The sequence below is a fragment of the Camelus bactrianus genome, chromosome 3 (genome assembly GCF_048773025.1).
Source record: "Camelus bactrianus isolate YW-2024 breed Bactrian camel chromosome 3, ASM4877302v1, whole genome shotgun sequence".
Classification (NCBI taxonomy): Eukaryota; Metazoa; Chordata; class Mammalia; order Artiodactyla; family Camelidae; genus Camelus; species Camelus bactrianus.
The window spans coordinates 57,054,034-57,065,627 of NC_133541.1; positions in this window are offsets into that span (position 1 = coordinate 57,054,034).

The window sequence follows — 11,594 nt, forward strand, 5'->3', positions numbered from 1 at the left end:
TGAAGGAAAGCTCCTCATATAGAAAACAAAGACTAAGCAGCAACAAGAACAAAACAAAACAAAAAAACCACTCCTTCAGAAACCAAAGTAGTTCAAGTATCAGATAATTAGCACCAAGTGCCAGGATGCTGTTCATCTCCAAATAAACCAAATCTCCTTGAATATCACTGTCACTTTTTTTGTTTGTTTGTTTTTTCCTCTCTACTAAGGTGAAGTGTACTTGATGAAGCACGTTTTCCCTATGGCACAGTACAGAAGGGATTTAAGTCTGATAACTTTACAGGGCTATAAATCTCTGTGGACTGAAGATACAACTGATAAAACTCATAAAATGAATCTTCTGAAGCTACAATCAGAAATCCAGTATTACAGGAGCACATGAAAACCAAGCTCAGTTAATTAATTACTTCTAATCAACCACCTCTTGTATAAGAAACTAAAAGATGAGATTAATTGAAAGTGCAAAATGTCCTGAAAATTACCAGCATTATGTCCATAGGGAAGTGGATTTCAGTAGCTTTCCACCAAGGTCATCTGTATCCCCATTCCCCAGAATTCTGTGAGCTGTAAGATGAACTATCAGCTGATCCTAACTGGTATTAGTTCAGATGATTGAAAAAATGAAATCACATCATTTAGGAATTTTTTAGTCAGAAGAGACCCCCAAACCCTATATAGTGTTTAATTTGTTAACCCAAGTTCATAACCTCCTGAATATAGAAGCATAATTGTTTATAGGTATGTGCATACTTTTAGGAAGAGGATCCTTAGGTTTTGTCAGCTTTCCTAAAAGATTGATGACCCAAGGAAATGTAAAAATTATTAATCTAGTTCATTCTCCATCTTTGCAAGAACTTGCTATATAATGAGGCTGTATTTTTTTCTAATGTTCTAGACCAATCCATCAATTGATGATTACCTGCATAAAGTCAGCCAATACTGTGTGACATTCTCCACATATAGTTGGTTCAGTATATTTAATGAACAGAATCAGAAACTTTGCAATACAAAGCAAAATGTTCTCTAATTTGCCCTTGCTTGATTAGGGTTGTACAGATTAACCTGACCATTTTCATTCTTCAGAAATCATTGCTGGATCTTACTAGAACTCTCTATAAAATATAATAAAAATTAATTTTTGAACATTTCCATATTTTTTCAAAGCATTTGTTAAGATGTGCAGAACTATAATTTCTAATCATAAAGAGTGGAACTTTAAACCAGAAGTATGAATTTCATTGAGGAGTGAACTGGAAACCTGTAATACTACAGATGACATGTGCACCATATGGAAAACGTTGTTCACAATTCAAGTTGTACCTTTCAAGTGTCTCTCACATCTCAACATGGTTTTGTTTTTCTAATATAAAAAGGTCAAATCCCTGGTATTAGGTGTCTTTTGCTGACACATGACATCCTGCAGTACCGAGAATCTTTTTTGTTTTGTTTTGTTTTTCTACTTCTACTTCTCCTGGTGTTAGTTTAGTCCTCATCTGTCCCCCACCTCCCACATCCCATATATTCTTCCCTTTTTGCTTAGCCTTATGAACCAGAAAAAGAAAAAAAGAAAACTTGTAATGTCATGTAAAAGTAGACCAAAATAAACTATCCTCACAATTACATGGAAAACGACAAAATCATGAGTAATTACTGTCTATAATGGTAAAGCAAAAGTCAAAGACTCCTGTAATAGGAAAGAACAAATCTGATTCCATATTGGATCTGTTTCTTTTGCTTTAACCTTTGTATTCTATTGCTTTTACTACAAGTTCATCACTAAAGGGATGCTGCCTATAAGCTAAAATTATACATAATGGCTTATCTCTGGGAACCCTGCCTCCTAGGTAATGAGCCTTAAGCTAAAAATACCTTTGTTTAGCTCACAAGGGAATGTCCTGACCAGGCCCACCTGTGAGTAATTGTAGGAAGGAAGAAATTGACACGCCCCCCCCCCCCCCCCCCCCCCCGAGGCTGACCGGAACCAGGAAGTGTTTGACTTTCCTCCCTCCCCTTTTAGTATAAAAGGAGCCTGACTTCTGACTCAGGCAAGATGGTTCTTGGGGTGGAGGGGGGGGGGGCTGTAAGGGAACTGGTCCATCACCTGCTTGGTCAGCTGGCTTTCTGAATAAAGCCACTATTCCTTGCCCCAACAACTCATCTCTAGATTTATTGTCCTGTTATGTGGTGAGCAGTACGAGCTTGGGCTGGTAACAAATTTTGGAAAGACAGCCAACTGTCTTTCTGCTCCTGGCCAGTGAGGCCTGGTTGGGGAATTTTTCGGTAAGGCCTTTGCAGCTGCTGGGACCAGTTGTCCTGAGGTTTTCCGTTCAAGGTTTCCCAAAGCGGCACCGGCTGCCCCAGCGCTTGACCATTGGAGCAAGGAATTGAGATCTGGGAGTTGACGGGCTCCATACAGTAGGGTAAGTCACTCTAGTGGGTACAGCCGGAAACTTTGTTTCCTCTCATCTGGGGCTTTTTTCTTCCAGAATATGTCCATTTGTTTTGTATTTGAGTAAGGGACCCTGCTGGAGAGAGGAACTAGTTGCTGAACTTTTACCTGATTTGAGAACTGGTTTGTTTTTCTTTGGATGCTAGCATTTGTGTGCATTGTTTGTGCTCTATATTTCTGTCTTTAAAAATGGGGAATGTTTCAACTATCCCTAAAGAAAGTCCTCTGAGACACATGTTGGATAAGTGATCCGATTATAGCTATGAACTTATGACTGAAAGGAAGATGGCATTTTCTTGTAACAACGTGTGGCCACAGTACCTGTTACGATCTTGACAAGGGGTTTAGGCAGGGTTAGGACCCTGTGTACCATGTAATACCATTCTTGATGTGTTAATTAGGTTGTTTGTGGTCTCTTGTGTTGTTGGTATATATAAAACCCCAAGACCAAACTTAAGGGTTTATTTTGGGATTTCTGTTTGTCCTTTGGGTTTCCATTTCATTTTGTTTTGGTACTATTTCTCCATTTACAGTCAAATCAGTTTTGTGACACTTAAATCTTTTACTGATGTCAAATGGAGGAAAGAAACAGGAAAAAAAAAAAAACCCCAAAAAACTGTTTCTTCTTGTGTGAGAGAAGGACATGCCCAGGGAGAAGAGAAAGGTTCCACTTGGTTTCTAAAATCACAAAAAAGACCCAGCCCAGTATTTAGCCCAGTGGGTTGATGCCATGGCAAAAAGGCACCCTTTTAATGATTAGAGATGATCAATTGCTATTTATGGGTTTATAGTGGCTTTGGAATGGCTTTATAGCTATTCTTTGAGGAAGATAAGATCCTTTACATGCAAGCACTTGTGCTATTACATCAGGGAATATTAGAAAACGAAGGGAACTAGAATGAGGATGTGTTGCTTCAAACCTTAACTTTTCTGGCTGAGCTGGATGTCCAAGCCATTATACCAATATATTCACCCCTTCCACCACCTTCCACTTCTATCCAGTCCTAATTCCTGACACTGGGGCTCAAGACTTCCCCCTAACTGGGATCAATTAGAAAATCCTGTGTTAGTTTCTGGGGCACAAGGCTTGGTCTGGTTATAGACATCTAAGACCTAACAGGGCACCAGTTTGGGGCGGAAACCATTCCCAGAGCAGGGCAATCTCCCTTACACTGTTAACTCATAGAGGACTATGACCAGCCGGCTGGGTTCCTCAGACTTGTTTAATTGGAAAGATTACAACCCTCCTTACAGGGAGGATTCTTGACACCTGAAGCCTACTTCACATTACTCAAACCTGAACCAAACTGGGACCCTCCCACTGAAGGAGGAGTGCCCTTATTAGGGCACTACTTATTAGTGCGTCTTGGCACAGCTTTGAAAAGGGGAACCAAAGCGGAGAGTTTGAACAAAAATTCAAGAAATCCAGCAAAAAAAAAAAAAAAAGAGAAAAAAATGAAGACCTCTCAGTTTTTGGAAAGGGTTTACTAAGCCTCAAACATTACAGAACTGCAGATCCTAAGGCCTCTGCCAAATAAATAGCACAGGAATCTAGTATAATTAATGCATAGTCAGAAAGGTAAAATTAATAGATAAGTACTGAAAACTGGAACCAAAACCCCAAGTTCAACAAAGTGCTAAGAGGTTTCATCAGGTTCAAATAGTTGTAGTAAAGAAGGAAAGAGGATTATAGTACTTGCTAAAGATTCTAAGGAATATTCCCCATCTGAAGCCGATGATGCCATTCCACCATCACCCTCTAATTGCCTCCTTTCAGCAGGAAGTAGCCTGATCGGTTGTCACCCCTTTTCCCCTCAAGATTGTGGAGTCAACATTGACAGTGGGGAATTGTAATAGGAAACAACAAATCTGACTCCTTATTGGATCTGTTTCTTTGTATTCTGTTGCTTTTGCTACGAGTTCATCACTAAAGGGATGCTGCCTATAAGCATAAATTATATATAATGGCTTATCTCTGGGAACCCTGCCTCCTAGGTAATGAGCCTTAAGCTAAAATACCTTTGTTTAGCTCACAGGGAACATCATGACCAGGCCCACCTGTGAGTAATTGCAGGAAGGGAGAAATTGACACACCCCCCTCCTGAGGCTGACTGGAACCAGGAAGTGTTTGACTTTCCTTCCTCCCCTTTTAGTATAAAAGGAGCCTGACTTCTGACTCAGGCAAGATGGTTCTTTGGGGCACTAATCCACCATCTTCTTGGTCAACTGGCTTTCTGAATAAAGTTGTTATTCCTTGCCCCAATCTCTCAATTTATTGTCCTGTTATGTGGTGAGCAGTACAAGCTTGGACTCCATAACACTCTCAAGCATCTGAAAATGAAAGAGGGGAAATTTTACTTTTAAAACTTATGTGAAAGGTAAAAAGACAGAAAAATAGATTGTAATAGGTGGTCACAAATGGTGGTGGTTTCCTCTAGATTTACTCAAGAAAAGGCTATGTGTCTAGTATAGTTGAAACTAGTCTCCCTGGAAAGAAAATGGAGTTAGAAGTGCCTCTTACTTTATATGAATGTCTACCACTGACTTGAAAACTGAGGGTATTCTTGTGTCACCTTTTTTCAGTGACATTCCCATTTATCTAGCTTACAGAATGCAGAGATATATGACATGAAGAGGTCTGACCCTGGTGTCAAACCCTCTGTCTCAGCCTCAAACCACCTGTTAGACTGTGACTAGTGATTTAATCTCCTGAAGCCTTCATATATTTAGACTCAAAATAGGGATAATAATAGTAACTACTCCAGACTTTTTGTGAGGTTTTAATAAGATCAGAATGTAAACCAAAATGGCTGATATACTCGTTTGCCAAAAACATTACAATTATTAGTATTGGTGTTTTTATTACTAAGTTCAGTGCCTTGTATCATAAAACACACCACAGTGCCTTTCTCGTTGGGGTTCCAACTTTAGATCTTTTTGATCTTAACATCTTTCTAGAACAGTGGTTCTCAAACTTTAGCTTGCATCAGAGTCACCTAGAAAACTTGTTAAAAAACACAGATTGCTGGGCTCCATTCCCAGCATTTCTGATGCAAAAATCTGAGTGAGCCCAAGACTTAGCATTTCTAACAAGTTTCCAGATGGTAATGATGCTGCTAGTCAGGACTCACACTTTAAGCACCAATGTTCTATATCTGGGTTGGCAAACTTTTCCTATAAAGTGCCAGACAGTAAATGTTTCAAAAGCAACCCTGGACAATACGTAGGTAAATGAGTGGCTGCATTTTGATCAAACTTTATTGAGGCACATGGATACTCTGCATGTCATATAAGGAACTTGAGTATCCCTGGATTTTGGTATTTTGGAGGGGGCTGTCCTGAAACCAGTCCCTCCATGGATACCACGGATGGCTGTATTTGAATTTTATATAGTTTTGTCATGAAATAGTATTCTTAAATGGTTTAGTCATTAAAAAAAAAACCCATTCTTAAACTGTGGGTCATATAGAAATAGGCTGGGGGCCGTTTTTGGCCCGTGGGCCATAGTATGTCAATCCCTATTCTAAGGAGACCCAGTGCTCTTCATCTGCCAGACTGAGGTACAGCCATCCACCTTCCTGCCTGGCTCAGCCTGAGCCTGGTGGTTTACTCACTACCGGTAGGAGTCTCCTCAGTAGGTTGGATGGATTACTGGTGATCCAGCCTGCCTACTGCTGTCATTCCTAGAAAGTGCTACTCCTATTTTTCTCGCTTATTAGCTACAGCTTCAGCCTCTCAGAGCATATACTTGAGTATGTGGAGAGAAATCAGTTGTCTCTGTCATTGATGCCCCTTGTCTTCTAGCGGGTGGATACTTAATTTCCTCCACTGGAACTGGCCCTGTGATTTGGGTAGATTAGGCCAATCAGAGCATCTGATTGCCCCTGGTCATGGTCACTGGTTTAGGGCCTCACTCAGGCCAATGAAATGTGAAGAGATTTTTTGCTGGAGAATTACGAGAAAGGAGTTGACCTGCTTTTCATCAGGAGCTAAGGAAGAGGCTCTTTTTTCCCAGTGGACTGCATAGTGAGGGGGCACATTCCATAACTGCAGTAGCCATTAATGCTATTCTGAAAGAAATAAGGGTGAGGCAAAAGCAAAAATATGGAGGCTAAAGCTGAGAAAACTTGTATAAACAACCAGAGTCCTATTCACAGTTCTAGATCACACTGCTGGATCAAGCCACAAACCAATCAATTGGATTACTTAGGACTATTCAGTTACTCGTGTCAATATATCCCCTTTTACTGATGAAAAGATTAAGAGTAATGTTTTCTCTTACCCGAAACTGAAATCATCCTAGCAAACGGAGTTAGTGTTACCTGGAATAACTCTGTGGAAAAGAAAGCAAGAAAAGGGTGAGGATGCTTATATTCTTGTTTCAGATTGACCAATGATTAACTACATCTCTGAAATACTCTGGGCCCTCAGGTCAAATGAGGGTACTTGATTAGATTAGTACTTTTTATACATTTTTAAAAAGTGAAGTCCTTTCTTCAGATGAAGTCTAATGCAGAATTGCTACCCAAATGGGGACCTGAAGTGCTGACTGTTAACCTTCCATGACTTCTAGGAACCTTTAAGGGATATCTATGGCTTTGAGGATCACAGTTTGAAAATAACTGGAACTGGTGATCTGGAAGCTGTAATTAGACTTGCGAACACAGGTTTGGTGTTCAATGGACATGGATTCCAACCCAGGCTCTCCTGCATTCACTCTCTATGGGACCTTGGATAAGTTACTAAACCTCTGTAAGCTTCCATTTTCTCATCTGTAAAAGGAATAATAACAGCACTTATCTCATTGGGTGGCTTCCAGGATTAGGAAATGGTGCATTGGAAGTCTCCAGCACAGTGCTTGGCACTGTGTGTGCTCAAATGTTAACTGTGATTAAGGTTCTTTATAAAATTCTTCAGTTTAAGCAGCCATTGAAAAACTTCATCAATCTTTTTCTTCTCTTTTTTTCTTATGGTATATACTTCAATTAGGCCTTACACCCAGGAATAAGGGATACAAGCAAAATAATTAAACCTTTGTATAGTCTTAATTACCACTAATTTAATGAACCTTTGGTGTGGCAAAATAAAATTGTTTCTTCTAGACTTTTGTATCAAAAGGCTAGTTGAGGGTTTGGATGGATTGTCTAGGTAAACTGGCAGAAATTTTAAGTATCCTCTGATTCCATCTCACATGTTGTTTCTCATTATAGAAGGATGACCTATGACTTATTTAGAAACATCTGGAGGTCTTGAGGCATCTTCTAAGAACTCTTCTCCTTATTAAAGGCCTTGAATATATACAAAGTGCTTGAGAAGTAAGAAGCATAATTATGACTAGAATCATAAGTAGAGTAGATACCACTTCAGTCATGTCTTGTGTTTTCCAGTGTTTGAAAGATTCACTGAGCTGTTGCTTGCCTACACCTCATTGTCCCTGTCCTAGAAAGAAGATGGGAAGCATTCAATCAGCCACCTATTCTGAAGGATATTATTAGAAGGGGCACTTAACAATGAGCTCTTTCTGGATTCTCTGTGGGTAAAAATAATGTTGTGTAATTGTGAGAGTCTCTGGGTAACTTGCATGTCCTTGACCCCAATCCACCCCTCAAAAGGACTGTTTGGAATAGCTATTTTAGTTTCAAACAACAGAAACAAAATTTAGCTAATTTAAACAAAAAAAATTAACAAAAGAAGTAGGAAATTTTCTATAAAGGTTTTGAGGGTCTTCATGAGTATCTCATCAGAATGTTGCCATTACTGCTCCTTAACTCCACTTACTCCAAGCCTCACTGTGTCTCCAGATCAGATTTCAAATACCTGGGGGAAAGAATCTGATTGTCTATACTAGCCAGGGGTCATCCACACCTGGAAGAATCACCCCTATGTGGGGCTGTTCCCAGAGAAGCAGGAAATCTAAGTTAGGCTAGCACTTCAAAAGGGTGCAGCTCAGGAAACTTGGGCCAAGTACCCATCACTCAAACTCACAATCTTCCCAAAAATGTCAGAGTTGAGGGCAAGGATCTAACTTCCATAGAAAGAAGTCTCTTTGTTATTGAATTCAATCAGACTAACATGTTTTGTTTTTTGCTAAGGAAAAATTCAGTACTAAGCATTCATCTGCATTTTGATGGCCAGGCCACACCCTATGCCTGATTGCCTTGGTGTTCAGTACCTCATGTCCGCTGAACTGGCAGAAAGGTAGAAGCTGTTTAAGATGCTCCTTATGAACTAGGTGATGGTAATGAAAGTTTTGAGCCTGTTTCCTATCTAGAGAAATCAGTATAATGTATGGTTACCAATAGTAACTGGTACTTATTTATGAAATTGACCTGGCTGTGAGTCCCTTTTGCCATACCAGTAACAATATAATACGTGGCCTGTCTCTGAGTCTAGCAATATTTTCCAGTGGATGATTCTGAAACTCTCTAGCAACAAGCTAGGTGGACTCAATCCTGATGGTGGAGAAGATACATCAGAACTCAACTTACCATGGGAACTTAGGTTCCCAAAGTCTCCAGGAGCTGAGGCGCTGGGACCTCCTATTACTTCCCTAAACAACTAATGGCATATTCTACTTGGCAGCTGAGTCCAAAACATATATCCTCCCAACCAATGCTGTTTTCACACCTGACCTATGAAAAGGAAGAGCAACAGGGGTCAAGGTCCTCGTCTTGGAGGACCTTATAAATTAGCTATACATCACCCCAACTGTGCCTCCCTGAAGGATGTGGAGTAACTAATTACACATGGACCAGCTCACCTTTCTGCCTCCACATTCTTGTCTTCACCAAGTCATGCTACTCACGTTAACTCAAAACTCTTTGCCGAACACGTGTAGCTATGCCTGAAGTTACATTTAAGAAAGTTACAGAAGTCAAGGGACTAGAGGTAAAATCAGACTAGGTTTGCCCTAGATTCCTGGTTTTGTTTCCAAAGAGGTATCAGAGTCATGATTGTTAAAATTCTTAAGATAAAAGTGGTGTTTGGCAGAAGATTTCCCTGATTTTTTTTTTTTTAAAGGAGTTTAACTCTTGCTCCTGGGATGTTATAAAGAACTGAAATTTGAAGTGGTTTGTTATGCAGCTCAACTGTGGCAACAGTTGACCAATACACTCAGTCCTGGGACTTTGAATCTGTAGTCCATGATGCTTAGGAACAGAGACAGTGAAGAATTTGTTTCATCCACAGAGATACCGCATTCAGGAATGAGTGATAGAGTGCTAACAACAAGGTTCGGTGTGCTGCTGTGGCATTAACTTGGCTGAGGTTTTAACTGCCCAGTTTCCCTATTTTCTTGTTTGCTTGCCTTCCCTGGTTTGTTGGCCTTTCAGGTTATTTTATAAGATAACTAGTATCCTTCCAAGAAATTAATTTTCTACTTAATTTGGTCTGGGTCAGTATGTGTTGTTCACAAATAAGAACTATGTCTGAATCAGCCCTTAGATTTCATTGGAAGTGGAGGATTTGGAAAAGCAGACAGTGACACCAGCCAATAGTAGAGGAAGCAGGGACATAAGTTCATGGGTCCACAGTTCTGGTGGCAGGGGTGGAGAAGAATTTCTGCATTGTGCCAGGTAGGATTTTTAATTTATGCCTCTGAGAACTTTCAATGATTCCTACTTTGACACAGCACACGAGTAATGGGGTTAGTGAGTAGGCGATCTTTCAAACAGTGATAAAAGTTACTCAGTAAATTATGTTAATCAGCAATCCTGAAACTAATAAATTATGCCTCGTGAGCACTTCTATTCCTTATCTAATTGTTAATACTTAGATACCCTTTGATATGCTGAAAACTCCTAGTGAGGAAGGTAGAGTGAATCATTAGGTGAGAAAGAAGACTTCAGTCATTAGCCACAACTTCTATTTAATAGACTTCTTCAACATGCCATTCATTAACCTGGTTTCAGTAATTAACAGAATTACACAAAGACATTTTAAAAGTCCAAAGCTACATAACTGCTATAAAATCATTCACGCTCAGATTGTCTTACTGATACTTGTCAGATGCTTCATTTTTTTTTTCTCAAAAGACTCAAAGTATACATAATTAATGGTGTAATAAATACTAAATTCTTTGGTGTTGTATCAGGTATGTAATGTGAATGGAGATGTGTTTGCCATTGTCATAAACCAGAGAATGAGGAAATTTTAATAAATTTGACATCTTTAGGTCATGTAATCCCAGATAGATGCATTTCATTTAAGAGAGAAAAGAATTGAGTTTCATCACACACACACAGCCTCATTTACTTAGCATTAATTTTATATTCAATGCAAAGCATTTATTTCTGGAACTTGGATCACACTCACTGTGTTTATGTAAAACCTTCATTGACTAGTATATACATTTTAAGTTTATTATCTTTTGCCTTTACACAAAACCCTTGGCAGACTTGTCTTAATGCATATATGTTGGAGATAACCGAGTCTGTTTCTTGTCAGTTCTAAATTTAAATGATTTACTTTTCTTGATGGTTGAAAATGCTTGAAGCCAGGGCATTATGAGGTAAATTCAGTCCATTTGTGCTTCTTCAAAGAATTTAGAATTTACATAATAGATGAAAGTTTAGTAAATACTGTTCACATTCTGGATTTCGAGAAGCAAATAAGGAACGCCCATCCTTAAATACTTTAAATTCACAAGAAACATATAGTTTGAAAAAAACACGTGGAGGAGAAAGTGGGAAAAAGGGCAACAGATTTGGAGATAAAATGACAAAGACCTTTTATATCCTTATGGGAATGAAATTAAGAGGGGGAAAAAATCAATAAAGCAAGTTGCAAGAAGAGTTTGATGGCCTAAAAATATAAGCATGAAGAAAGAGCATGAAATTCAAATGTATATTTATTGCCATTTATTTTATCATGTATGTTTACCATAAAAATGCAGAGTTAAAAAATGGAAGGAAAGAAAATCACTGTTACTCCTATCTCCTAGAGAAAGTCATTATTAGCATATCAGTATGTATATTTATAGCTCTTTTCCTATTAATCGGTGTGTGTGCGTGCGTGTGTGCGTGCGCACATATATATTCACATCTACAGGATTTTTTACACTAAGGGATCACATGCCATAAAGTGTTCTGTAACATGATTTTTATCACTTAATATACTATGTGCATACTTTCATGTTGAAAATCTA